The sequence below is a fragment of the Miniopterus natalensis genome, chromosome 18 (genome assembly GCF_054644295.1).
Source record: "Miniopterus natalensis isolate mMinNat1 chromosome 18, mMinNat1.hap1, whole genome shotgun sequence".
Lineage (NCBI taxonomy): Eukaryota > Metazoa > Chordata > Mammalia > Chiroptera > Miniopteridae > Miniopterus > Miniopterus natalensis.
Genome location: NC_142098.1, coordinates 29,922,372 through 29,949,422, shown reverse-complemented (window position 1 = coordinate 29,949,422; position 27,051 = coordinate 29,922,372).

Sequence of the window (27,051 nt, the reverse complement as noted above, 5' to 3'; positions counted from 1 at the left end):
CCCAGTCTGATTTTAACACTAAGGATACAGTTTTAATGCTCACTGATGCTGTGTTCTCTTGGGCAATGAACAACTCTTAAACGATTCAGGACTATCCATTAGAAGTATCCCTTAAAGTTGAGATGTCAAGATAAGAATCTTAATTTTTATTTTTGTAAACTCAAGCAAGAGATTAAATGTTTATGGGCTGTTCAGGATTTTGGAATTCTCTCCTACTGACCCAAGTATGTTCCCTAATAACTATTTAATCAACAAATATTTATTGCTTAACTTATTGACCCATTAATTCAGGAGATATTTGAGTAGTGACTTCTAGTAGATTAATAAACACAAGTCAACACTACAAAAGTTTTACTACTGACTATAAGCTTTAGTTTCACATTAAGCCATAAAAAGTCCTTCTACACACTGCCATATAACTCTTTATGTTAACCCTAGATTAGAGTATATACCCTAGAGCTCCAGCAGAAAGACATTTTGCCCTTAGCCAAGATTATAGATTTATAGTCCATTAGAATAGTGAGACTCCTTCTGATAATTCATAGGTGTGTTTTTTTCTTTTTTTTTATAACATATTTTCATGTTACGGATTCTATGGTATATTTTAGCACTTAAATAAAGATAGTCACGCTTTCTGTTGAAAGCATCTTATGTTACGTCTCTGACATACAGTATCCATTAATTCCCCAACGCTTTCTCTGATCCACTCAATGTGCTGGGGAGCATTGTGATGTATTGAACATTAGCTCTCAATCTGTCTCATTCTCCAAACAAATACTGAGCATCTAGTAGGTTTTATTCTGGCCCTGGGGATATAAAGGCTAAATGACGCAAGATCTGTATGTTTACTATCTCACAGTTTATAAAGAGGAGCTAAGATGTTAAGGCAACTGCCACAAATACAAGGAAAAATGTTGGGGGAGAAGGGGAAGCTCAGTAGAGAAAGGTAATTCTTTCAAAATAAAAATAAATTGCCCCTAAAATTATGTATACATTTATTTGGCATCCCTTACATGTTTTAGTTAAAAGTTTCCAGCCTAAGTAATTGCAATTTTATGTAACAAATAGAAATCACAGTATTCATCTGGTCTTTCTATATAAGAAACGATACGGATCACCCAGTAATAATATATTCTAAACTGAGTAATATATTCGGTGTCAGTTTGTACAATCAGAGAGATAGGTATAGTCACTGTCAATTTAGAATGTGTATAGCTTCTTTGCTCACTGCTACAGTAGGTCAACCTCAGAATTAGTCTAGGTTGTTTGATTTTTTTTTTCCTTTCATCTTATCAGGGCTCAAACAATCTGCACAGGGGCCTAAGGGAAAGAAAAATGTTAATAGAGACTTTTTTTCCCCATATGCTAGGCAATGAGGAAATCTGTAAACTTAGCTCCAGTGCATCCCAAATGTATCTGCAGATTCTAGGCTCTTATTTATCTATTTTTAAATGATTTGAATAATAATTGCTAAAAGTTGTTAACACTCACTGTAGGCAGCACTCTCCTCTAAGTGTTTTTGAGGCTCCATCTCATTTAATTGTGACAACCATCACAGGAGGCATTTTTCTCAGGTGAGAGATCTGGTCCATAGAAAGGTTAAGCAGCCTCTGTGAACCAGAACCTGGCTAAATTTCACAGTCTGGGGCATTCCTTCCCTGGTAGATGAGCCACAAGATAATAAGTCTTGGAGGGGTTGCAAGTCCCAGTTCTTAACTAATGGAAGCTGTTGAGCACGTGAGAATTGACCCAACTTCTTTGTAGCCAAATCAGCATATTTCGCAGTCATGTCTGTTTTGCTTTCTCTGCAGAATTCCACGTGGCTCTGCTTAATGTTAAGCTATGCATGGAAGCCTTGTTTAATTGCAACTGAAGTGGCACTTCCCCCCTCCTCAGTGTTAATGCTACTGCAGAAAGAAGTGACTTTCTGTGAACTGTAACGCACAGCTTAAATTACCATATTGTACTTGGATGCTATAGAGTTCCTAAGAAATTGTGCACAGCTTGACCTTTGGCTTGGCACTGGGATGAAGTATGGGGTAGACTCTTGTGCAACTGAACTAGTAACAAAACGAGACTCAAAGCAAAATATGCCCAAACAGCCAATGCCTCCTTAATTGAATTATATCACATAGTACTATATATTTTATTACAACATTCTAGTTAAAATCTAAAGTGCAACTATCATATATATTATTTTAGAGGGACTTCATAATGATGTTGTCATGTTTTAGTTCATATTTCTTAGACATGTGCTTGGTAAAAAAATGGCTACATCTGTGGAAATCCTTTCATCTTTATTCATTGAAAATCGCTTCAATAAAACGAGGAATACAATAGGACCAGGGGTATGGAAGCATGGAACAGACCTGCGAATCCCAGAGGGAAGGGGGGGTGAGGGAGCGGGAAGAGATTAACCAAAGAATTTATATACATAGATGCATTGCCCATGGACATAGACAATAGGGCGGTGAAGGCCTGGGGCTAGGAGGAGCCAGGCAGTGGGGGGCATGGAGGAAAGAAAAGAGGGAGACGTCTGTAATACTCCCAACGATAAAGATTTAAGAGAAAATAAAAAGGTTCCAGATAATTTTACATTTGCACTGAATACTATTCTGAGATTCAGAAAATGTATCAAAGTATTATTTGGAGCCTTAATTGAGAAGCTGGCTACTTAAATACTTTTTAATGTAGTAATCTATTTAAGAAAACACAGTGGCAGGCATTCCTCAGAGACCGTTTTTAAAATGGTTGAAAATATGTAAAAGTTTGGTAGATGATGCATTTAAGAATGTGGCCTGTGCCCGGCCGGGCATGGCTCAGCGGTTAAGCATCAACCTAGGATCCAGGCCATCAGGGTTTGATTCCCGGTCAGGGCACATGCCCGGGTTGTGGGCTGCAGCAGATCAATGACTCTCTCATCATTGATGTTTCTGTCTCTCTCTCTCCCTTTCCTTTCCTCTCTCTGAAATCAATAAAGATATATTAAAAAAAAGAAAAAAAAAGAATGTGGCCTGCATTAAATATTTAACACTATAAGCTGAAACTATGTGGGTCTAAATAAATTTTTAAAGTTCTGTACCCCTTTTCTACTTTAAAAATATCATTTCTAAAGTGTTAGCCAAAGCCCAAAAAGATGGTCATCCAGTGAACTGAGAGGAGTTATCTAATTATTGAACTACATGCATATATAATTCCATATATGAGAAACCTGTTTCTGAGAATAATATGTAAGCATCTTTATCATTTTTATCATGCTACAGATTCTCATAGCTGGGTGAGGCATTGAGCATAAAAATATGATCCCGGTACTGTGTAAAGATCAAATAATGAGAAAAATCCAATCACTTGCCATTAATAAGCTCTTGATTGAGTGGAAACGGCAGATCTTTTCAACCCAAATTGGTAGTGGAGGAAATATGCAAATGAAACAGTTGAGAATGTTGTCCCTAGATCACCTTTAGAAAGTCATAGACGGCTTGTTGGAAGGGCTATGCCTGAGATGTTTACAAAAATGCCTAGGATCACACAAAAAAAAGAGGAAAAAAAAAAGCCATCTGATCATAATACCCTGCTTTTTCTTTCATATATGTGAAAAAAATAACCTCCCATCTTCCCTTCTCTCTTTGTCATTCTGTACAAATTATCTTTTTATTTGCATGATTATTTGATTAGTTTGGCTCTCACAATGGACTAGAGGCCACAAGAACAGAGATCTTTGAATCTCAAGCCCTGATTTAGTGCCTAACATACAAACAAAGCAATAAGAAACAAAAGATAAAATGAAAGAGCCAAAAGCCTAATGCTTTAGTCTTCCGTTTACTTTAAACTAATTGTATGGTCTTGGGGAGGTTACTTGTCTGTCATGAGCATCCCTTTTCCTAGTAGGTCATTAGACTTAATGATTTAAGATGGGTCTTCTAACTCAGTGTTCTGTGACTCCAAATACTGTGAAGGCAGCTTTGACATCTTAACATTTTGATAAGTTGATGATACCCATAGTTAACAGCTGTTCTTCGTTGGAGTGTTTGCCTTGGAAAATAAGTGACCATCTTATGACTACCTGTAACCATAAATCACTTCTACGTGGTTTCATCCCTTCCTCCCCTGGTTCCCATGTGTATTACAATTCTGTGTAATCTTCCTCTAGAAAGGGAAGCTTTTATTATTTCAAATAGTTCAAACAGCATACATGTAAGCACATTTCATTTAGAAAAATCTCAGTCTTATGGTTCCAAACATCCACCAAGTAGACTCATAATCAGAGTGTATTTAGAGCCAGAATATATTTTTTTTCTTTGTAAAAAACTACATTAAAAAAAAGCATGCGGGATTGCTATTAATATAAATCAGGTAATGCCAGAGTTGGAATGTAGTGTCTAGTCAAGTCTTTACCATCTGGCAGAGCCACGAGCCTCAGATAGGTGTCACTTGAGCCATATAGCCTTCAGGAAAGCTAGAGGGAAAAACAGAGACCTTCTCATCAACTCACTACAAAACATAGTAGTCATGTATTAGCATGGGATTTAAAAAAAACACATATTTTTATTGATTTTTAAAGAGAGAGGGAGGGAGAAGGAGAGAGAGAAACTGATGTGAGAGTGAAGCATTGATGGGCTGCCTTCTGCATGCCCCCTGCTGGGAATCTGGCCTGCAAGCCAGGCATGTGCCCTGACCGAGAATGGAACCAGCAACCTTTCGGTGGGAGGGACGACTCCCAGCCAAATGAGTCACACTAGCTGGAGCAATCATGGGATATTTTTAAAAACAGAATGAGTTCTCAGTAGTAGAAAGTCACAAAATGGTGTTCTGAAGAGTACTGTTTCCTGAACCCCCAGGCCTCTGCCTCGGCTTATTCAGATGGAAGGGAGGTCACGCATCTGTACTGAATGGGCCTTGTCTTTACTTTTATATGTCGAAGGGAACACACGTCTGTACTGGGTGTGCATTCCCAAGTACACAGGAGAGAACACACTCTGACAAAAACTATCTAATGAGCTAAACATTTTCTTCAAACTTTTGCCGTTGTCAGCAGAACACAATGTCCCACGCTGAAAATCATGTCAGCCTTTCCCCCCAGAAATCACTCCATAAAAATTTAACTCTGTGCCATTTCCAATTCATCTGAGGAAAAGGGAGATAAAGTACCCTTAAATCAAAGAGATTTATGTATCCCAATAAAGCTGCCGGATTTTGTTTTGATAGCAATAACGCAAGAGCCAACAAATTAAATGCCCTTGAGGGATGATTATGGCTACAGGACTGACTCTGTTTTTATCAGGATTGAATAGCTGTGCAACTTGTCTCTCACAGTTGTACAGATTGCCGTGGTGTTGATAAGTGGCTTATGAGAAATGCTGTTGAATTGGGAGGAAAGTATAATTTACTTTTAATTTGATTTCATTTAGTAAACCTGACATCGCAGCCTGAGTTACAGTTATTTATTATTTACTAGCCATGATACAAAGTAACCCGCCACCAGGGACATCAATTATGCCCCTTGCGGAGATCGCTGTCATTGGTGCATCCGCTGCTCAGTGTCAGTGATGAGCACATTGGAAATTGCCTCTGACCTCTGAGGGTGTTTCTGCCTCTTCTCAGTCGCCATTGCCAGAGGGTCCTTCTCTGCACTTGGCATTCACTAAAGAGCCACAGAGGCTGGATGGACTGATCCGGCGATCTGGAGGCCAGTCAAGATAAATTAGATGCTTAATTTATACACCAGGCATTGCAGACAGACTAATTACACAAAGACAGCTTGATAAAGTAACGTAAGACCCTGCGCCTATCAGGCAGAGCCTGCTTGCATGGAATTATTGCTGATATATGTGCACCTGGCTTTGAGGTTTTGCCTGCGCAGTTGTGCAGTGAGCGCTGTGACACACGTTCTGTAAAGATATTAAAACTGAGCACACTATCTGGCCACCTTTCCAAATTTTTGCTGCCCACTATGAGACTATTTTTTCCTTTCCTGTTTTTTTTTTTTCTTTTTAGCACCTACTGAGATAAATATAAAAATAGTTAAACAGGAAATCCAAACATCTGATCACTGAGAAAGATGCTGAAGATGAAGCAAAAACAATATTTATAGAATCAAACACTAAAAATGGGGGGGAGAATGGGCCTTTTGCAAAAGAAGGCTGGACCTAAAAGCTTTTGTCTTATCTCTTCAGGATTCAGGGAACCTGTTAGGGCTCAGAGAAACGGAGCACAAATGAGAGTAAAAACACACTGCTAGAGAAAGAGAAGCTCTGTGGGGGCTCCTGATGTTTTACTGGGGAAGCAGGAAGGACGGACTTTATGTTCCAGGACTCTGTGTTTGCATACAGTGGTTAATAGGGGCAGCCGGCAGTTCACGTTCTTGGAATAGCTTTAAGCACTATAATTGAAATGTAAGTTTAAATCAACTGCCTAAGGGAACACGGAGAATTGACTGCAGTTAGTATAAATACTAATTTAGAGAAAAGACCATTTTAAAATCAAGGGTTTGAAAAACTGGATAATTTGGGGAGAGAACTGGGTCAGGTTATTAAAGAAGTTTGAAGATCAAAATAGAGCCAGAACAGAATCAGATCTCATAATTACAGGTGGATAATGTTTTTGGAAGTTCTGTCATGTAGGAAGTTAGCATCAGAATCACACTGGGGTTTAATGTTAACAGGTACCTAAAAGAAATGTCTTGATTTATTTCTGGAAAAGAATATTTGAAATGAGCAAAAAAAGAAAAAAAGTGTTCAAATGGTTAATGTAGTCAGTATCATAGGACACAGAATTTCTCCATGAGATAAGCATGGCCTATAGCAAGTAGCAAATAAGCCTGAATAAATTTCCTCCGATTGTTCTGCATGTTCTACTCCAGAACTGTGGCTACTCCCAGGTGAATAACTGGAGTTTGGTGCCTGGGTCATTGCATATGTTCTCTCTCTCCTGTGCTTAGGTTTCAAGAGATGTGTTCATACCTACCTGAAACTCTTAGTGTTAGAACCCTGTTCAAGCTTTTTAACTTTGATTTGAAAGCTGCCCTGCGGACTCATAAAAGTCTTGCCATTAAACACTCTCAAAGCAGCATTCGCTAGAATTTCAGAAGTAAGTTCCCATTAAGAAATTCCAATATCTCACAGGGAGAATGCATTAAGTTCCTGGACATATAAATTAGGCTCTGAAAATTTTCTGCTCACCCCATGATTTATTCTTTCTAAGATGCAGGAGTATTCAATGTCTCCTTCTTGCTACATAGACTGATAAAGAAAAATGTTACGGTCGCAGAAAAATGCTCTCATGTTCCCAGACTCTAGGACACTTGGTATGCTAACACAGTTTTCTTGGCAACATGCCTTCACTATATGTTCAGCTCTTTCTTTCTTCTATGATTTACCTTATAACAACATGGACAACAAAATCCCACATTTAAATTCCTTCTGAGTCATAGACCATTGATTCCAAGTGCGTGCTGGGCGACAATGAAGCATCCCTAATAAAAATATAAAAGGTCTGCAGGTTTTGGAGTCAGACTTCCTTGGTTCAAACCCCAATACTGTATTTTGCTGCGATATAATTTTAGGCATGATATTTTAAAGCATCAGATTTTCATTCTGTGAAATTTTTTGGTTATTAAGTAGAATGGCAGTAATAATTTTATATCATTGGACTATAAGGGAAACTAACTGACATAATGTGTGCAAAATACTTAGCACCATGCTTAATGCAGAACTAGAATTCAAGAAAAAATTACGGTTGTTACACACTTCCCCCCAAAAAAGATTTTTTCCCCCCAGGAACAGATATGTTAGTATTTAAAGTGAAATAGAGGGTGGATTCTCTAAAATCTCAAATGTACCGTGTTCTTGGTAACACAAAAAACTTGCCATTTCTTTTTCCAGATAGATCAAGATACAATCTATGAGATATTTTTTCTTGCAATTGACACAATCATCAGTAATAGCATCTTCTGTCTTTATGTCCAAGACATTCTCTCTATCCATGTAAAACTCAGGTAAGACACCTAAACCTCCTGGCCCTTGCTTTTCCATCTGTGTAAAGAAGGTGGCGGGGAGATTTGTCCTCTGATACAATCCTATGACTTTCAGTTACCAAACTTACAAAAGCCTCCATTTTTTATCTGAAAAATTAACATTAAGAAATGTTTTATCAACTACTAAAGTACCTTCTGCTTTCCAAGTTGAATTTCTAGCCTAATGACCTAAAAAGTACCAATTCCTCTGGCACAAGAAAACTGTCAATAGATTAAATATTCTTCTGCCTGTATTCCAAGCCTAACGTTGCTTGTTGGAGGTAAGAACTGAATGGAATATTTGATTACAAACTTTAGTAAATGTATGCATTCACTCAAAACTAGTTGGAGTGCCTGTTATGTGCCAAATACTATAGTAACTGTTAAATAAGGTATATATACACATACATACCTACACACACACACACGCACATACACATCCTTTATAGTTTATAAAGTGCTTTTGACTGAGATTACCTAATTTAGCAGTTACAATAATCTAATAAGAAAGGTGGATGTTCCTCATTTTAGAGGTAAAGAAGCTGATTATAGGACAGGCCAAGAGATTTATACATCATTCTATAATTAAGTAGTGGACAGAAATTTGATGTAGTCTGTTAAGTTTATCTGTGTTTTTTCCTAATAAAACTATACTCATTTTAGGCTTTTTGTTTGTTTTACCACCTAGGAAAAACCTAGTTCAATATATGACTTTCTCAAAGCCAGAGACTTAAGATAAGGCCTCCTGCCATTGCCTGTGTCAGCCTTAGGTTCACTGTATTTCTGATTGATGAGTGCACACATAGGAAATCAATACATTATGCAGAGTTGGAGGTCCTGGGAAAAATCACTCTGTTTTTCTTAGTTAATATATAATGATTTTAGGTTGTCTGACTAATGAAGCATGGAATGCAATGTTTCTCTCTAAATGGTGCTATTTCAAGACTCAGCTAGAGATTCATCAGAAATGCAGATTTAGAGGAACAGAGCTATCTATGAATCCACTCAGTCAGGTGGCCTCTGTGAATGCTTATGCGTTCTTTCTTTCGGCAAGACGAAGCTTTCAGAAATAGAGAAAACAGTCAAGATCACACAGTGATAAATGACGGGTCTGGGGCTCAAACCCATGTCTTCCAGGCTCCTTAATCATCAGTCCCCTCTTATATAATCTGAGTCTCCTGATTGACTATCATCTCATTACAGACTGTGAGGGACTCTTTTTATCTCTGCAGCCTCCGCGCCAAGTGCATTGCGGTGGCTCAGTAAATGGGTGTTAAATTGTCCGTGTGGATGAACTGCTCTTCCTAGCACCAGATACTGGCCTTTGCCCCACAAGTGCTCCATTTCATGGGGCTGGAGGTTTTGAATGGGAGGAGCCAGTGATGGTGGCCATGCCAGGCTCCACTGGATTGACTTTAATATATAGTTTTTAATCCTTACCCGAAGATATGTTTTCATTGATTTTAGAGAGGGAGGAAGGAAAAGAGAGAGAAAAAACATCGATGTGATAGACACATCGATTGGTCACCTCCCACATGCACAGGGACCAGGGATGGAATCCGCAACCTAAGCATGTGCCCTGACTGGGAATTAAACCCGCAACCTTCCCGTGTGCTGGGCAACACTCCAACCAGCTGAGCCGCACCACCCAGGCCTCCACTGGGTTGACTTTAAAAGTCTGTTAATAGCAGCCTAATCCGGTGAGTGGCTGTTCCATGCTTAAAACCTCAGGGAACTCAGGGCATCTGATGTGACCTATTCCGTGTGCTTGTGTGCCTGCACCCACACTCACACACACAGCTCAACGTGCTGTTTTTAATATTATGAACTGCAATCTGTCCTTTAAAATGTCCATGTTTTCCCTGTATACTGTGTTGAAAGAAACATATAGCTTAATCATATATATGTGTGTATATATATGTGTGTATATATATATATATACTACATTACAGTGTTTTCCAGTTATAGCCATTTAAATACAAGATCATAGAGGTACTTTTTTTTTTTTTTGCATGTCTTCTTGGAAAAATGAACACAACTAGCACAAACTAGCACAACTAATAGGAAGGACAAGACCATCTTCTATACAGTATCTTCCATTAAATTTCAGTTTTAATAAGAGAAAAAAAGATAAAGAGAAAAGAGAATTACCTTAAGGGCATGTTGAATATTGAAATAATGGATTCTTTGGTATGTGAAGATAATTGCTAATAAAAATTGATGAATATTTAAAAGTCCAACTGCCTAGGATTTTTCCTAGCTAAAAGATATTACAATAAATTTTCTGTACTTAACAAATTTATTGCAACTAAATATTTAATATAAAAATTACCTATTAAAATCCAAAAGGTTTTAGCCATAAATATATTGTGTCTATTATGTATAATATATTTTATACATATTCTATTATGTTCAAATATATATTTCATCTATTAGGCTCAAAAATATATATTAAGTCTCCCCTCTCTCCAAATAAACCTCTCACTAGAAAGCTGGAAAGTAATTCCAGTAAGGGCTGTGATATTTTTCTCTTTTTTCAGTGTTATATCTTTAATGCCTCAAACAATAACTGGTGTATAATAAGTAATAACATATATTTGTTGAAGTAATTACCAATGGAACTAACCTCAAAGATTTGTAATGATAATAGTAGCATTAGGCTACGCACTGACTTGGCACTGGCGATTTTGATGAACTTGTCCTATTCTCTGTTCTTAGGGACCTACCAGTGTGTTGATATTTGTAAAACTTCATAGGGTAGGCATAGTTTTCGAGTATCCTCATGTCCCAATATGGAAGTCAACAGATTTGCTCCAGTTCACATAGCTAATCAGTGGCAGAGCCAGGACCAGAACCCAGAATTTCTATCAGAAATTTATTTCAAAGATTGTTCTACATGCCAGTGATTAAACTGCACGTTTCAAGCCGAGAACCTCAGTGAATAAACCTGAAGTGGGTACTCAGTGGTCTCAGCCTCTTGTGGGATCCTCAGTAAAAGACTAAGGAAGTCAAACCTTTCACATGACTTATGAGCATTAGAAGAGCCCTCGGGAAATGATTTAACCCAGAGTCTACAGGACTCCTGAGGTCATGGGGATCATGACGGGACCCCTGAGCCAGGGTTTTCAACTCTGGAATGCCCTGGTCTTGAAGCCTTAATGAAGGTCATGAGGTTTTATTGATCTCTAAGATAAACAGAAATGACTAATTTGAACACTGCACACTGAGTTGCTTACTTTTGACACTTGGTAATTACAACAGAATGGCCTTGTGTCCTACAGGAGAAAGATACTGATAAAATAGCAAAGATTGAAACACTGGCACTAACTAGCCCATACTTCTGTAATTAAATATGTTAATCTTTAAATCATGGGTTTTGTACTTGTAGAAGAATATTTTATGGAAACATTCTATAATGACAATTTTTTTTGAAAAAATGGCTTAATTTTATGTATTATTTTTAAATAATGGAAACAAGAAAATATTCAACATAGGATGGTCTTTGCATTCTATGATAGGTCTGTGTGTGTGTGTGTGTTCATTTTGTGACTACCTAACAACTACCTAAAATAATTAATTGCTATAAATGCAAAGCATTACAGTTGAAAATGATTTTATCAAGTGAGATGTCACTTTCTCAAGGCATTGTTTCTCAAATGGTAGTGTCCTAGGACCTAAAGGAAATAATTTAATGATTTGGGAAAATTATTTTCCCCTTTGGCACAGATTGAGTGCATTACTCAAATATGAGAAACACTTTTTATTATAAAGTATAAAGTGAACTATATATGTGTGTTCTACTACAGAAAAAAATTTAAAAGGAAATAAAATTATGAACTGCTATTCTCTTTTCAGAATCTTCTTTATTTTAATGATTATATATTCCCTTTACCACCCCCAAACATACATAAAATGGTAAAGGTCATATTAAAGCTATGTGAAGCTTATTGGTCATTCCCTGGATGATGCCGGTTAAGTACATGCAATTTAGTTTTACTACCTTTTACTTACCATTAAACTGAAAATCTCATATATCAGCTCTTGCAGCTATCAGATCATTTTTCATTTTACTAGTTGGTCCAGATCTATTGAGAACATTTTAACACAGAGCACATATGCTCTGTAAAATTGTAGCAGTATTACTTATCTGATTAATTCAGTTTTATTTTCACACAGAGTAAAATATATCCTATAGTCTAAATGCAAGCATTTTATAAAAATGTAAATTATTAACTGTTAGGATTATTACTGTTAGGATTAATAATACTTTTAATTATAGCATAAGTAATGAATGAGTCTTATTTTCCACAGGGAAAAATGATGAAAAGGAAGAGTTTATCAATCACTTATTTTTTTAGGATGCTTTACTTGTAAGATTAGTATTATCTTTATTTTCATATAAGATAGTGAATGCACAGAGGTTAGCAAATTATTTTAAATATGTATACATATATTTTATTGATTTCAGAGAGAGGAAGGGAGAGGGAGAGAGAGAGAGAAAGAAACATCAGTGATGAGAGAGTCATTGATCGGCTGCCTCCTGCATGCCCCCGACTGGGGATCGAGCCCGCAACCCGGGCATGCGCCCTGACCGGGAATTGAACTGTGACCTCCTGGTTCATAGGTTGTTGCTCACCCACTGAGCCACACAGGCTGGGCGAAGTTAGCAACTTTGATCAAGGCTATATAGATTGTATATAAATGACACTGCCAAACTTTGAATTTGGGACTTATGTCTTCAACTCCATCATTTTTATCATTACTGTGCGCTCCTGCCTCTGGAATCCCCTTGAATCGGGAGGCTAACAGTCTTATATTGGTTCATGCAGACTCATGACCCCCAGGCTCTGTGCATCATAACTTCCTTCTTCCACAGTCTGTTTCCACTCAGAGCAGCTTCTCCAGGCTGTCGATGGAGACCCAGCCAGGCTCAAAAGTAGGATTCCTGCATCTCCTGCTCCAAGTTTCCTGCTATGACCCAAATTTATGAGATGTTGAGAAACATACAGTTAGGATAAAAACATCCTTCAGAGATAGTTTTATTATCTGTTATTCTTTATCTATATTAAATATGCTCTGAAGATGTTTTATTTTATTTTATTTTATTATTTTATTTTATTTAAATATAATTTGGAAGTTGTGAGAGCAGGTCCTCAGTTCTGAATGACTAATAGAGAGAATATCCCAGCATCCTATATCTCTATTCCCATTTTTCTATTTCTGTGTCTATTTACCTGTATTATCTGTGTTTTGCCACCAAACTCATAGAGTTCACAAAAAATGCTGGCTTCCAGTGAATGTTCCTTTAAGTACATGAGTAAAGTTTTATTGCTTCTGGCTCAGTTCTTCTTTAAATGGTCCAGCAGGACCATTTCCTCGTGTGTTATGGGCTTCAGTGCACAGCAGAGAGCGGCCAAGGCTTTGTTGGCACACATCTGAGCGCCTCTCCACAGAGGTTACCTAAGAAAATAAGAAACTGGGAGCCAGATACGTATCCCTTTTACATCTTCAAAGGCAGACCTTTCAATGTCTGCTTATAGGAAGGATTTTTTTTCCCCTCTAGTTTCGCTAAGGACAAGAATCTGGCACAGTCCAATTACAGAGGGAAAAAAAGTAATTCCAAGATATCATTTTCTTATCAGGAGATATTTTATCCTACTGTATCCTATACTTTCTAAAGGGGCAGCATTTATTTTCATTCCAATTCCGTGCCAGTTGGAGCATCTCCAGCGCAAGGATATTGGATCTTCACTGGGGAACTACAGAGGGTGTGGGCTTTGTTGACAGTGAGACCTGGATTTGTGTCTGATTTCTGCCTTTTAGCTGCTGTCTTAGATTGGGGCCTATTGGAAGCAGACACTAATATGAGGATTTGAGAAAAGGAGATCCAGTAAGTACCAGTAGGGATGTGACCAAGAGAAACTGGGAAGTGTAAGGAGTCAACAAAAGATGCTGTTATTCAGCAGGTTACCGTTGACTGCAGCTGAGTCTCAGTTCCTTTGGGAAACTATAAGACAGTGTAGAACATGCCTCGGTGTTGTCCCTCCAGAGCGAAAGAAGCTAGATTTTTTTTTCAACTTCCATCAGCCATCGTCTGAATTATATTCCTGAGACCCTTAACTCCTGACACTTCTGGTCTACCCAATGAACAGAGGAGGAAAATCCCTCAGTGGGGAGTTATAGTATGACCCTATCAGGACATAGGGGAACCACAAGTATGAAGTAGATATGGACGGGGCTCCTACAGTGCCTGCTATACTAAACAGGTGACTCGACTTCTCTCACTTTCATCAGGAAAATGGGCACAGTAATTCATTAGTATTTCACCAGGTGTTTTTGAAGGTTAGATGGAAAACATGAGTGAAATGTCTAACATAGTTCCCAGCACCAGGGGCCCACACAGAACGATATTTCACTTTTAGGAGATAGTTGATCATGTTAAATATAGTGTTAATGTTAATATAAATATAATGTTAACCTGGTAATGTTAAAGATAATTGATAGTCAAATATGTTTAGGACACTTAAAGAAGTTTTAAGGCCGCCAGTTCTCTGGGCCACATGATGAAGATTCTTCCAAAATAATGTTTGAAGTGCTTTTATCTAGGGAAAGAAGTGCTTTATTTGCAGGTGGAGTCAGGGGTAGAGGTGAATTATGAGTCCTCTTACTAAGTAGTAAAGTGTATTAACTCCTGGGGAAGGAAAGGTCAGATAGAACGAGGGAGGTGGTGAATTAATTACAATGCATCCTGCCAAGTAATTGTAAGTAGCTGGGAAAAGGCTTAAAGAATTATTATGGTCCCACATGCTGATTGTGGCCATGCCTGCACTGAGCAAGGAGGTCAACTTACTTAACCAAGAGAAGAAATAAAGGATGTGACCAAGAGGAGGGAGCCAGCAGCAATGAAATCTTCAGTTACTTTCTTGAAGTATGAACATCTACTCATTCCATTTATCTAGAAGAGTTATTTGTGTATTACGTGAGATACTCTCTGTGAGTACAACATCATATTTGACTTTAAGTTATCAATATGTGAAAATAAAACTCTACCTTGGAATCCGTAGTTATGTACCTTTTCTTGTACAGAAAAACAAAAAACAACAAAATACCCATTGCTTCTCGGCCTTTGGGCAAAGATCAAGTGCAAAATACCCAACACAAAGTAAATCCCAATGCAAAATAAAAATAACTTTAAGACCATTAAAATATAGGCTTTAATTTGGCATAATTAGGTAAATTAGATGCCCTTCTAGTACTGTTTCCAACTTAAAGCTTAATCCAGGCTCATCTGGGGTTTGAAATTTAATAGCATACAGTTTGTGGGAAATAGACAAAAGGAGACAGAGACCGGAGTTCAAATTATGGCTATGTCCTTCCATAGACATGAGACAATAACATAACCTCTGCAAGCCTCAGTTTCCATTTCTATCATAATGTAGCAATTATAATAGAAAGAGCACCATTGGAGCTGTTTGGAGGAAAAAATCGAGAATGAATCGTTGCAAGTACATCTGCAGGTGATGCTAGTGGAAGCAGTAGGGTATATGAAGGCCAGAACAAGAATCTGGAGCCAAAGCCTTCTAGTTTGAGCCTTAGCCCTGCCATTTGCTATCGTTGTGACTGAAGCTTAACTCCTATATGCTTTAGTTTCCTCATCTTAAAAATGATATTGTTGAGGGGAGTATATTTTTCTTTAACACAGGTCAAGCAATCAGTATGGTGTATGGAAGGTGGTAAAGGTTAATTAAATATTAACCTTTATTATTACCTACTAAATTTTGGATGAAGGACTTTATGATCCATCAATCCTGTCAGTACTGGAAATTCAGGCTAGCGTCACCTTCACTTGGTAGATGGGTAAATGTTGTTTCAAAACATTATTTTAACCTGCCTAATTTTACACAGATGATATATAGCCCAGACAGGTATCCTTCTATAGAACTCCAATTTAAGCTCCTACTTATATTGCTCTTTGAAAAAACTAGGCAAAGCATGGAGTAAAGTAAGGATAACGTCTTTGTTGAAAATTTAGACTTAGGCATCTAAAGGATGTTGGTACTAAAAATAAAGAAAGAAAGGAGGGCTTATAATCTCATGATTGTGTATGAAAACAGGAGGTGGGGCTTGCTGACCCAGTCATAAGGTCCTCTTGTGTTTTGTGTGATTGGTAAGGTAATCGTGATTAGAGCTAAGTTTTATTTGATATAAAAAACCCTTTTTTAACAGGAGATATTTCCTTCCCCTATGTAAGAATCAGGTACATACTTAAAAGCATATAAACCAAATACTTTTTTTTTTCCACGCAAGTATATCAGTCAGCTTAGGTTTGTGTGTCCAAGGAAGGACTCAGGAGATGGGGTGTGACAAGCCTGTGTCTAAGTTCTGAGCAATCTGCTGTGGAAGTTCAGAAAAGCAAGTGGCTAATTCCAATTGGAAATGGGAAGTTAGAAATATGGTCATGCAGGGTCAGCTTCCCCTTGAGGCTGTGAAAAGATGGGTAAAGCTACCATTCTTCTATAATGAGTGTTTTATTGATAGTAGATTTAAAACTCCTTTGCTCAATTACCTTTTATTTTACTTCCTTCAAAACTCTTTATTCTCTAGGTGGCCATCCACTCAGTTACCTATTCCAGAAACAAGGCATTAAACATGTCCAGCAGCAAACAGTAAATATACTCAGACTGGCCCATCTGACAGGAAGCACATAATCAGCGAGCAAAGATGGGTTAATGGGACCTCTTGAGTCTTGAGCAGGGGCTTTCCTCAGCTGTAGCAATTAACACATTTGAAAACTGGAATTAATAATCACATCAAGTTCAACTTCAATTACCATTACAAATATTTGTATTTATTTCTGCAGAACAATTGACATCTAATTAGCATGTTAAGAGGTGTTTGTATTTAGGTATTAATCAGACATCTTTAAAAGGTCTTATCAGAGTTATTTGTTTAGGGTAAGCCAGGCATATGAATAAATCATAATTAACTTATATCACTACATGATTCGCCTCTCATATAATTGCTAGAACTATAACCATAGATTCACTTGTGCATTTATCCATTTGATAATGTGATGTATTAGAAACCAATTACTCCCTAAAAAAATACTAAGATCATTCCGCCAAATGATCTCTGCCTCTATGTATAACATAAAAACTGAAAATGTCAACGGTTTGCAGGATGCCCTAGTAGACTTGCCTTGCCTATAAAGCTTTGCCCAAATTTTAATACCCCTATAATATTTTGGTCATATTTTATTAGTTCTTAATACATTGTATTACAATATTTGTTCACAAGTAGATCATTCTCAGTGGACTGTGAACTTCTCCAAAAATGATAATGAAGTCTTTACTCCAGTTTTTTATTTCTAGTTAATAACACAATGTCTGAAAAAATAATAGATGTTCATAAAATTTTTTAAAAGAGTGAATTATCTCCTGGTGAGATCTTTTTTTAAAAATGTAAACTTGACGTCTCCTTAGATAGTGTTAACACATGGACAATTCAGGCTTTCGCATTAAACAGGCCTAAGATGAAAAACATGGCTCAGCCTGGCCCTAGCTAACATGGGAAAATTATATGACATCTGAACCTCATATATCTCCTCCCTAAAGCAGGAATTATGAAGTGATGAGTGTTTCATGAGATAAATACAAAGAGAACCTTACCACCATTCATGACATGGAATGAGCACTTGGGAGGTGGAACTTTCCTTTATTTATTTATTTTTTTATGTAAAAAACACAATAATCCTTGAAAATGAGATTGTATTTGCAGAAAATGAAGTGGTTCTCAAAAAGTGATTCCATGGCCCAGTCTCTGCCCAGCACCTGCTAGAAGGAAACAGTAAGATGGAGCTATTCTTATGTCTACTTGGAATGGGTCAGCTACGTGTCTCTCAGGAGCAATTTCGCAGACTCTGCAGAAGCTTTTTGGCCCTGTTTTCATGTGGCTTAGAGCAGTTCCTTGGGTAGTAGCTTTGTCCTGCTCCCTGTGTCCCAGGGGCACTGTGTGTTTTCCCTGACTCAGAACCAATGCTTGGAAGGAAGTAAAAATAGTCTGGAAGGCAGTTTTTCTCTCCAAGAGCCAACTCCCATTAGTAATGAGATCATTCTTTGTTCTCCCTCTGACGTCAACTCCCATACTGGAATCAGTAGGCAAGCAAGTGCTAACGGCAGTATTTCTATTGTGCCCTGGATAGGGGAAACGGCCTCTTTGCTGGCTGAGAAGAGTAACAGAGAAACCTAAGAGGTTGTGTTTATATCAGACTGAACTACAGTGCAGTATAGCACAGGCATTACGTTTGTCTCATGAGTGCTGTGTAGGGTCAGAGCCCTGCAGGAGCCGCTCCTGGATGACCCCAGGAGCTCCTAAGCAGCGGTAGGCTGTCTCTTTCCTTGAGTCCCTCGATCTTCATGACATCCCCCATACTTTGTGGTTTCCCAGGGCTCTTCCTTCAGCCCTAAAATCAGCAAGCTAGGGCTTCATTTACCCTCTTCTGCCACATACTTCTTGTAAACGCACATGCATTGGGACCAAGTGGCAGGAAAAAAATGTGGAAAAAATGATTAGGAGGGTCGCTCCACACTCTTGAAATGAAAGTTCCTCTAGCAGGAGAGGACGTTTTCCCTCCCTGAGAACGTGAGGTGCCTGTGGGCTGCCTTGGGCACAAGAGGAAGGAGAAAAGACAAATAATAGAAACCAGGAGATTCCTTCCACTCTCTCTGAGTATTAGGAGATGTCTTTCCTGATCCTCCTGTGGCAACTAGAGGGATTCCTGTTCACCCCCCTGGCCTAAGGGATCGGTTGGCTTTGCCTTGATCCAGACTGAGACATCAGAGTGGGAACAAAGGATAATCTCATTACTTATTTTGAATTGTGTCTTTTTCTTTAACCTGCCCACTACTCTAGTTTTCAGAGTTCTCAAATAACTGCTATATTTATTCTGGCCAGGTGTAACAGCTATATTTAGTGAGGGAAAGAAAAACATATTTTTCTAAAACTGGAACATATCAGAATTTAAGTATTTACTAATATTGTTGAATGTTGTGTTTTGCATTGAAATAGAGAAACTTCTATTATGTCACCACCCAAAAAAATACTTTGAATATTTCTCTACACACATCTAGTCTTCAAAACATTATATCTTCTACTTCTAGGGAAACTATAGTATGTAAATCCAGGATATACATTTATAGGACACAACTCTAAAGCAGTATAGCTATTCTCACAATATTAAAGTGCATTGTATTGTTTGGTAAATACCATGGTAGGTTTTGCTTGCCTGTTTCCCTGTTTGAGTCAACCAGAAAATGTAGCATTAAAAAGGAAAAGACGTGTGCCACATGACTACTGATGAATGTTTGTTATTTTAAGATTTATAATAGAGGATTCTTGACTCAGAAGAGGTCTGGCTCACCCACTGAACTGCAATTACTGTCTGGATTGAGACATGAAGTTTTAACTCAACAATAATGCTCACCAGATGCTTTGGGGTATAAAAACTAAAAGTCATCACAGTCAATATGAGCCTATTTTTATAGAAAACTGTACTTCATAAATAGCATTCCTGTTGCCTTCATCTTACAAGATCAGAACACAGAAGTTTCTTCATTCTAGAGTCTGTCAAAGCTCCTCTCTCTCTCTCTTTCTCTCTCTGTCTCATCTCCCTATGTCTTTTTCTCCCTCTTCCACAAATTAAATATTTTACTTGTTAAATTTTTGTGCAGGTCAATACAATCACTTAAGGAGAGTGGAACAAAAATCAATAGTTAAGGTACATTTCGAATCCCTTTCTTTGGTAACCAGGCCATTTATGGATATAAAATTCAAACAACACTTATGGAATTCTCAATTTACGCTAGACTCTGATTTGTGGCATCCGTCTGCATTGGGAAAATAAATACATAAATTAATTAGTAAATTAATTTATTTTCCAAGGCAAGGATTAAAATCAAGATTGAGTTCAGGGTAAAGTGGGGTGCAGAGGACGCGGTGTTGGACTTTGACAAAGTCAGACAGCTTTCTTTTGCTACACTTTGTTTGGTTTGGATATTTTATCCCTTGCTGTCACTGAATTTTAATATATACAGAAATCTTCATAGACAAAGTAATGTCTGGACTGAATCTTGGAGAGAGATCTGGGTTGGGGCTATTTTCTGCTGTGGAAACAATATTTGCAAAGGCAATTGAGCTTTTATCAGAAATGGGGGGTGGTGGATATATTTTCACATCCGTAGTTTAGAAAGTGGAATAATTTATTGGATAGAAAGATGCAAGAGTTAGCTCGATCAGCTAGTTGATTAAGACAATAGTCCAGAAAACGGAATGATCCAAAAATGACTAACCTAAGGTAACGAGTTAAATTCAAAAGAACTTCAGGTTATTTAAATTAACTTTTAAGATAATTTTAAAATACTTTCTATTTTAAAATAATGCACAGTAAAAGTTTAGATGTAGAAATTATAAGAACTGAAGTTTTTTTTTCTACATTTATATTCTTTTGGGGGGTTTTTAAGGCAGAATTTTTATACAAAAATAGCAGAAGAGCTATACTGGAGCAAGTGGCTTTAACCCACTGAGTTTCTGTTGCTGTGCATCTCTAGTAGAGATAAGAATATCCACCCATCTGGACTCTGGGAGTGATGTCAGGGTTGTTTCGTTGGAATTACAGCTTATATATTTCTGGGATTTGCTTATCAGAGCAGGAAAGTGGGGGAAATAATTTGAATGTGAGCCTTAGCGATTCATGAAAATTAAGATGGAGACAATATCCAAAGGGCAGAAGTAGGAAAAACGAATGAAACCAGAGGTTAGTCGTTCAGTTAATGCTGTATAAAGAAAAGCAGTAAGAAGACAGGCATTGCTCTGGAAATTGTTTCTGTTGTTTTTTGTTTGTTTGTTTGTTTGTTTTTCTAGAATGGCAAGATCCAAGGCTTGTTCTATATCTTTACCCACAAGCTACTAGGGACATGTGTCATTTAGGTCCCTTTAAAAGTGCTGGAAAGCACCAATTGTTCATCATGTCAGTATAAAGACAAAATAAATCACTGGTTACAAGTTTGATTCAGCAACAGCAAGTAGACATTGATTGTAATTATTTTTATCATATTATTTTTATCATATTGAGATAAAAGAAACTATTTTTATAACTATTTTATAAGAGCCCTTTTTGAAAGCCCTTAGAAAAACAATTGTTATTTAAAAATAAGACAAACATATTTAACTTCATTTGTACTCATTCAACTGACCAGTTGTATAAGAACTTTCTATATCTTTTAAATCATGTATTGTTTCTTTGGCAACACCTTCAAGATTGTTGCTGCTGTTGTTGTTGGGCTTAAGGGCCTTTTAATCAAGTAGGGTCATATTATTTGGGGTTTTGTTACTGTTGTTGGATTTTTATTTAACTCTTTTTCAACTTGCCTCTCCCAGTGCCTTATAAGCAGGGTGAGTGAGATCGGGTCCCAAGTGTTCTCTGGATTCTGCGAAGTGGGTGCTTTGCCCAGGATTGAAATCTTGAATGAGTGATATAAAGACCCACAGATGCCTGGCTGGGCATGGCTCAGTGGTTGAGCATCGACCTAGGATCCAGGAGATCGAGGTTCAATCCTGGTCAGGGCACATGCCCAGGTTGTGGGCTCGATCCCCAGCCGGGGCCGTGCAGGAGGCAGCCGATCAATGACTCTCTCATCATTGATGTTTCTCTCTCTCTCTCTCCCTCTCCCTTCCTCTCCCTGAAATCAATAAAGACATATTAAAGAAAACCCACAAAACCATGGAAATCTGAGAATCCAGGGTAAAGGTTGATAGCCCCTGGTATGAATTGACACACAACACAGATTCCTGTCTGAGACGCAGGCCCACCCCACCTCTGCATATTGCACATATGGGCACTATATTGCTAATAAAACCTCAGTAGGTGATCACTTAGCCTCTCTGATCTCATCGGGAACATGGGAATAAAATGGACATTTCTAATTAATGTGCTACTTATGAGTGTTCAATTAGGTATTGAATATGGAATGTGTTACCAGATGCTTAACACATAGTAGACGCTTTGCAGTTGTTAGCTGTTACCAGTATTGGTGTTACTCTTTTCAGTCTCTTATTCTCTTCCGTCTGTTACTAATTTATTTTCTTAATCTACAGTTTATTATTACAAGAAAATAACCAGAATTTAGACAAGCTAAAATATGGTGAATATCTAAGTAGACAGATGGACTATAGTTTTATTTAAGTTCATGCCGTTATACCTACTTGGAAGAATTAAAATGGATCATAACTCAACCGTCGCCCTTAAATGTTCCAGTGGACCCAAGGGAGTTCACATGAAATAAATTTCTAGAGCTGTCAATAGTTAACATGATCTGGATTAATGAATATATTAATAATGATTGTTTCTACCAGAGAACATCAGTCCTGACTGAAAACTATATGAACAGGAGTGTCTGTGAGAATAAAAATTTGGGGTTGGATATGATAGTGCTCTTGGGAATGTTTTCTCTTGGGTAGCATAGCCTCCAGGAATGAATTAAAATGCAGCATTTTTAAAAAGGAAGAACTGCTGACGAGCTAATGAGTATTGAGTAACATAGAGTCAGGGAGAATTTCAGTGTTCCTTTTTAGTAAAATGAAGTGAAAAGCGGAAAAGCCAGAAAGAGGCATGTTAGGCATGTTCGGTTTCAACATTTATGACACAAAATATCCAAGTGATCGGGTGGAATTGGCTGCCTTCTGAAATATTTCTGGACGGGTTTAAAATAAACAGAATATGATGGTCTCAGCTACGGGTGAAAGACACTTGATTGTATAATTGACTCTAAAAGGGAACTGTAATAAAATGCTGCCAGGTAAAGGGAGGTCAGATGCAGCATGTTTTGTTCAGATTTCCTCGTGGTCCGCCTAAATCTCCCTTGTACTCGCTCACTGAACAGATCTTTGATGGAGCCCAAGTGCACTTCTCCTTTAGAACCAATAAATACAATGGGGGGAATTCTCCCTGTGCCCCATATAGAGCCCGAGACTTTCCCTGCTCCAAGCACAGGGGGCCTGCTGGCTGTGTTCTCTCTTGTGCCGGCCAAGCGCAGGGACACCTACCCAAGCAGCAGGCCTGTGCTTCATCAGCTGCCACCAGATCCTAAAGGGCCGGCTCCTGTGGGGTCCTGAGCCCAGATTCCCCATCCTCAGCAACGCCAGCGAGTAGGACTCACGAGCCCACAGGCACCTGGAATATTTTCAGAGCACGCAGTAAAGCGGCGGAGGGAACGAGAGGCAAGGACAGAGCGTAACGTCCCTCTTCCACATGAGATTTCCTTTTCTTCCCGCGCAGACTTCTCCACAACTCCACTGCGGTACTTCTCTTTTGTGTTTGCAACAATACCAAAACTGGCTCTGTTCTTTTTTCAATTCATCATGTTTTGGCCTCCAGAGAGTCTGTTTGTTTCTTTGCATGCCTATAAAGCAGAATACATTCCGTGCATGTCCATATAGCAATCTTCTTATAATGTACATTTCTCAGAAACCAAATAATTTACCCTTTGTGCAGTGAAATAAATTTATCTGCCGAACGGCGCTACCAATCATGCCCTGTTTCTAAGTTTTCCACCTTATTAAAAAATTTTATTTCTCTACATTCTTCTTTGTTGATCAGCATATCATTATTTCTCATTAAGTACAGGGGTTTCTCCAGACATCAGTCTTCTGAATTCTTATGTTATGCCTATATACGAGATGTTACAAATCTTTCCGTGTTATAGAATAGTTACACACACACACACACCCACACCCACACCCCTGGGGACATTATCAGAGACAAGAGCAGGTTAAGTGAATGACAGCTATAAAGCTGAGAAGTTATCCGTAAGCCCTGAGTTCTGTTTCTCATTTTCACAAGTGAGGAAACTGAGAATAACGGAGGTTAAATAATTAAGTCATACAAGTTCTGGCTCTTAAGTAAAAGGCATTACTGAGATTTGAACGTATGTTTGTCTGATTCTAAAATTGGTACTCTTTCCACTGCATCTCATCAATGATTATACATGTGCATCTTTGAATGTTCTCCAAGGAAATAATGTAACATCTACTTAATTATAAATTAGGAATTTTTTCTGTTTAAATTTTAAGCTACTTAGTTATTTTCTTAGCAGGTGTCCCCCCCTCACCCCCTCACCCCCACCTCCACCCTGTGCATTAAGGATCCAGGCTGATTTCAAATTCAGCGCTCCCTAATCTGATGTGTAACCTGGGAAAATGAATTGCTAATGAATTTCAAATTAGTTCTTCAGTACTAGTAAAATAAATCCCCCTCATTTTTCTAAGACAGACTAATAATCAGAATTGCAGATGGTCTGTATCCTGTTATTAATGTGAGGGACCTAATCACACACTAAAAATAAAGTACATCAATGAATCTCCTTGGGAAATCAGAAAGAAATTGAGCCTGTCCGTTGCTGTCAGCCTGACCTTCAAGATATGACAAGCTGCCAAATTACTTAAGATTTCCAAGAACTCAGAGAAGTAAAGCCATTTGAAAGAAACCGGCTCCCTTCTTCTATAATTTAGAATCTGGCTTGTATAGTGCTTAAAGTCTGGGGGTTATTTCACACACCTGGAGTGATGGCTGAAAACCATACATCTCTACTTAAAAATCTCAAACCTTTCTATCTCTATGTTTATTCTGTCTTTATAAGAAAACCTCCAGAGTAGAAGTCAGCGAAAGACAGCATGCACTCTTTCCACTGCTTCTTGTTAATCTGACTATGTGGGTAACAGGATTTAGGCTGTTGAATCTTGTTTTCTGATTAAAGATTTTATATTCTGTCCCGAAACTCTGCAGTGAGATGGTCTCTTGTACAGGGAGGGCATGGGACACATTATGAGAACAAAGACAGGATCCTTAACCCTCCTGCCCTTGTGCCTGCCTGTCTAATCTTCCTAATTACTGAATAGGTAGGTGCCATCCCTGCCCCTGAGTCACAAAAGGGAAACCTGAGGCCAAGTTTCATAACTTGAAAAGTTATGTAGATAGTCAATAATGGCGGGAGGACCTGAACCCAGGCATCTGGCTTCAAAGTCTCCTCTTCCTTCCTGAGATAAGCTATGAAGCTACATTGCATTCTTGGGTAAAAGTTCTGTCTTCTTTAGTGGGACGCTACAGCAGTTTCAAGGCAGCCTCGTGAATTGCTCAGTGAAATACCATTGAAGAGAACTGGAGTTTATGCAGGCCACCTTGAGTCCGAATCCTCACGCACCATTGACTAGATCCGGGGTAGTCATCGCTTTAATCTTCAGTGTTTTTATTATAAAATGCTGATACTAGTGCCACCCATAGGCTTGTGTTGAATATTAAGAGTAAAGAAATACATAAAGCACCTATAATGACCTGGACCACAGAACATACTTAAGAAACTATAATTTTTCTCCATGAATATTAGTTTTCCCAGATGTTGTACTTCAAAATAAGCTATTTTGACTGTTCCAAGAGAATAGTATATAATAGTATTTATATGCTCGAATCGTCCACATTAGTTATGAAAAATAAAGCAGTCAGCCCGACTGCGTGGCTCAGTGGTTGAGCGTCAGCCTAGGATCCAGGAGGTCGTGGTTCGAGTCCCAGTCGGGGCACATGCCCGGGTTGTGGGCATCCAGGAGGCAGCTGATAAGCGACTCTATCTCATCATTGATGTTTCTATCTCTCCCCCCGTCTCCCTTCCTCTCTCTGAAGCCAATAAAAAACATTTAAACATATAAAGCAGTCATCTTCCTTGAATTTAGTCTAATTTACAGGAAGAAACTGGGCGGGGAGCAGGATGGAGATGAGACAAGGATTTGTCTTAAACTCTCTGGACTCTCCAGTAGAGCCATCGGCAAAGAGCAGCATCAGGAGAACGTTTTTTAGTGCTATTTTAAGAGGAAACAATGTGGAATTTATTCTTTGTGCTAAGAAAAGGCCAAATAAATCTGGAAAAATATTCTGAGAGCATCACGAAACCCGTGAACATCTTCCAAACATTTTTGCTGAAATTCCAATCCGTTCTCAGATGGTGGCTCATTCATTATAGGACAGAAAAAAATAAGGCATTCGAGTGTTTACTTGTATGGGAGGAAGCGTGCAAATGTCATCGCAAGAACAGACTTTCTAAGCTTTCCCCATGACGTAGATCAGTATCCCGAAGTGCCCTTCTCATTGCCTGTGGGTTTTTGAGGCCAAGCGGGGCAATGTGACAAGCGTGGAGTCCACCTTGCATTCATACCCACTGCTTCATTGTGGGACATTAGTTTCTCTAAGCCTTGATTTTTATATGTGCCTTACATGAGAACCTAATGACACCTCTTTTAAGGAGTGTGGGGCTAGATAACAGCATGCTGAGGACTCCACTAGTGGGACCCAGTAGACTTCAGATGTTACTGAGCATCCAGGATGCACAAAGCACTGTGCTGTGCTGTGCAGGGGAGATAGAATAATTAGGTTTATTCCTGCCAAAAGGTTGCTCACCATTTGAATGAATGGGAGTGTTTGAATAGCGTTTTCAGGACAGAGGAGGACTATGGGAGAAATCAGGTGGACTGGCTTAAAGAAAAATAAGTAGAGAGTTGAGAGGTTCACTAGCATCTCAGGGTATTTGGTGACGACCTAGAAGCCTCTGGTCTACTTGAGATACACAGTGGGTTCTGAGGACCAGTGTTCAGGAGGGGAGGTGAAGCGACATCAGACAGTAGGTGGGCTTCATAAAAGAGGTTAGGATTGGGACACATATCTCTTCATGCTGAATCCTTCATGTTCTCTGAATATTCCCCACATCCATTTTTATGTATCTACCTCTGTTTTGCCAGACACATTTTGCTGATGACAAACTATAACTATAATGTGTTCTTCGTTATGGCCAAGCTCTGTTTTCTTTAAAAAAACAGTAACTAAATGCAGAAAAATTACTGCTGGAGCTTCGGGGGTTTTCCTAAGGTGCCTTCTCCTTCTGAGGGATTCCTACAAACTAACTCATCCTAATGAAGTGTGAATAAGACGTTAAAATGCAACTCAA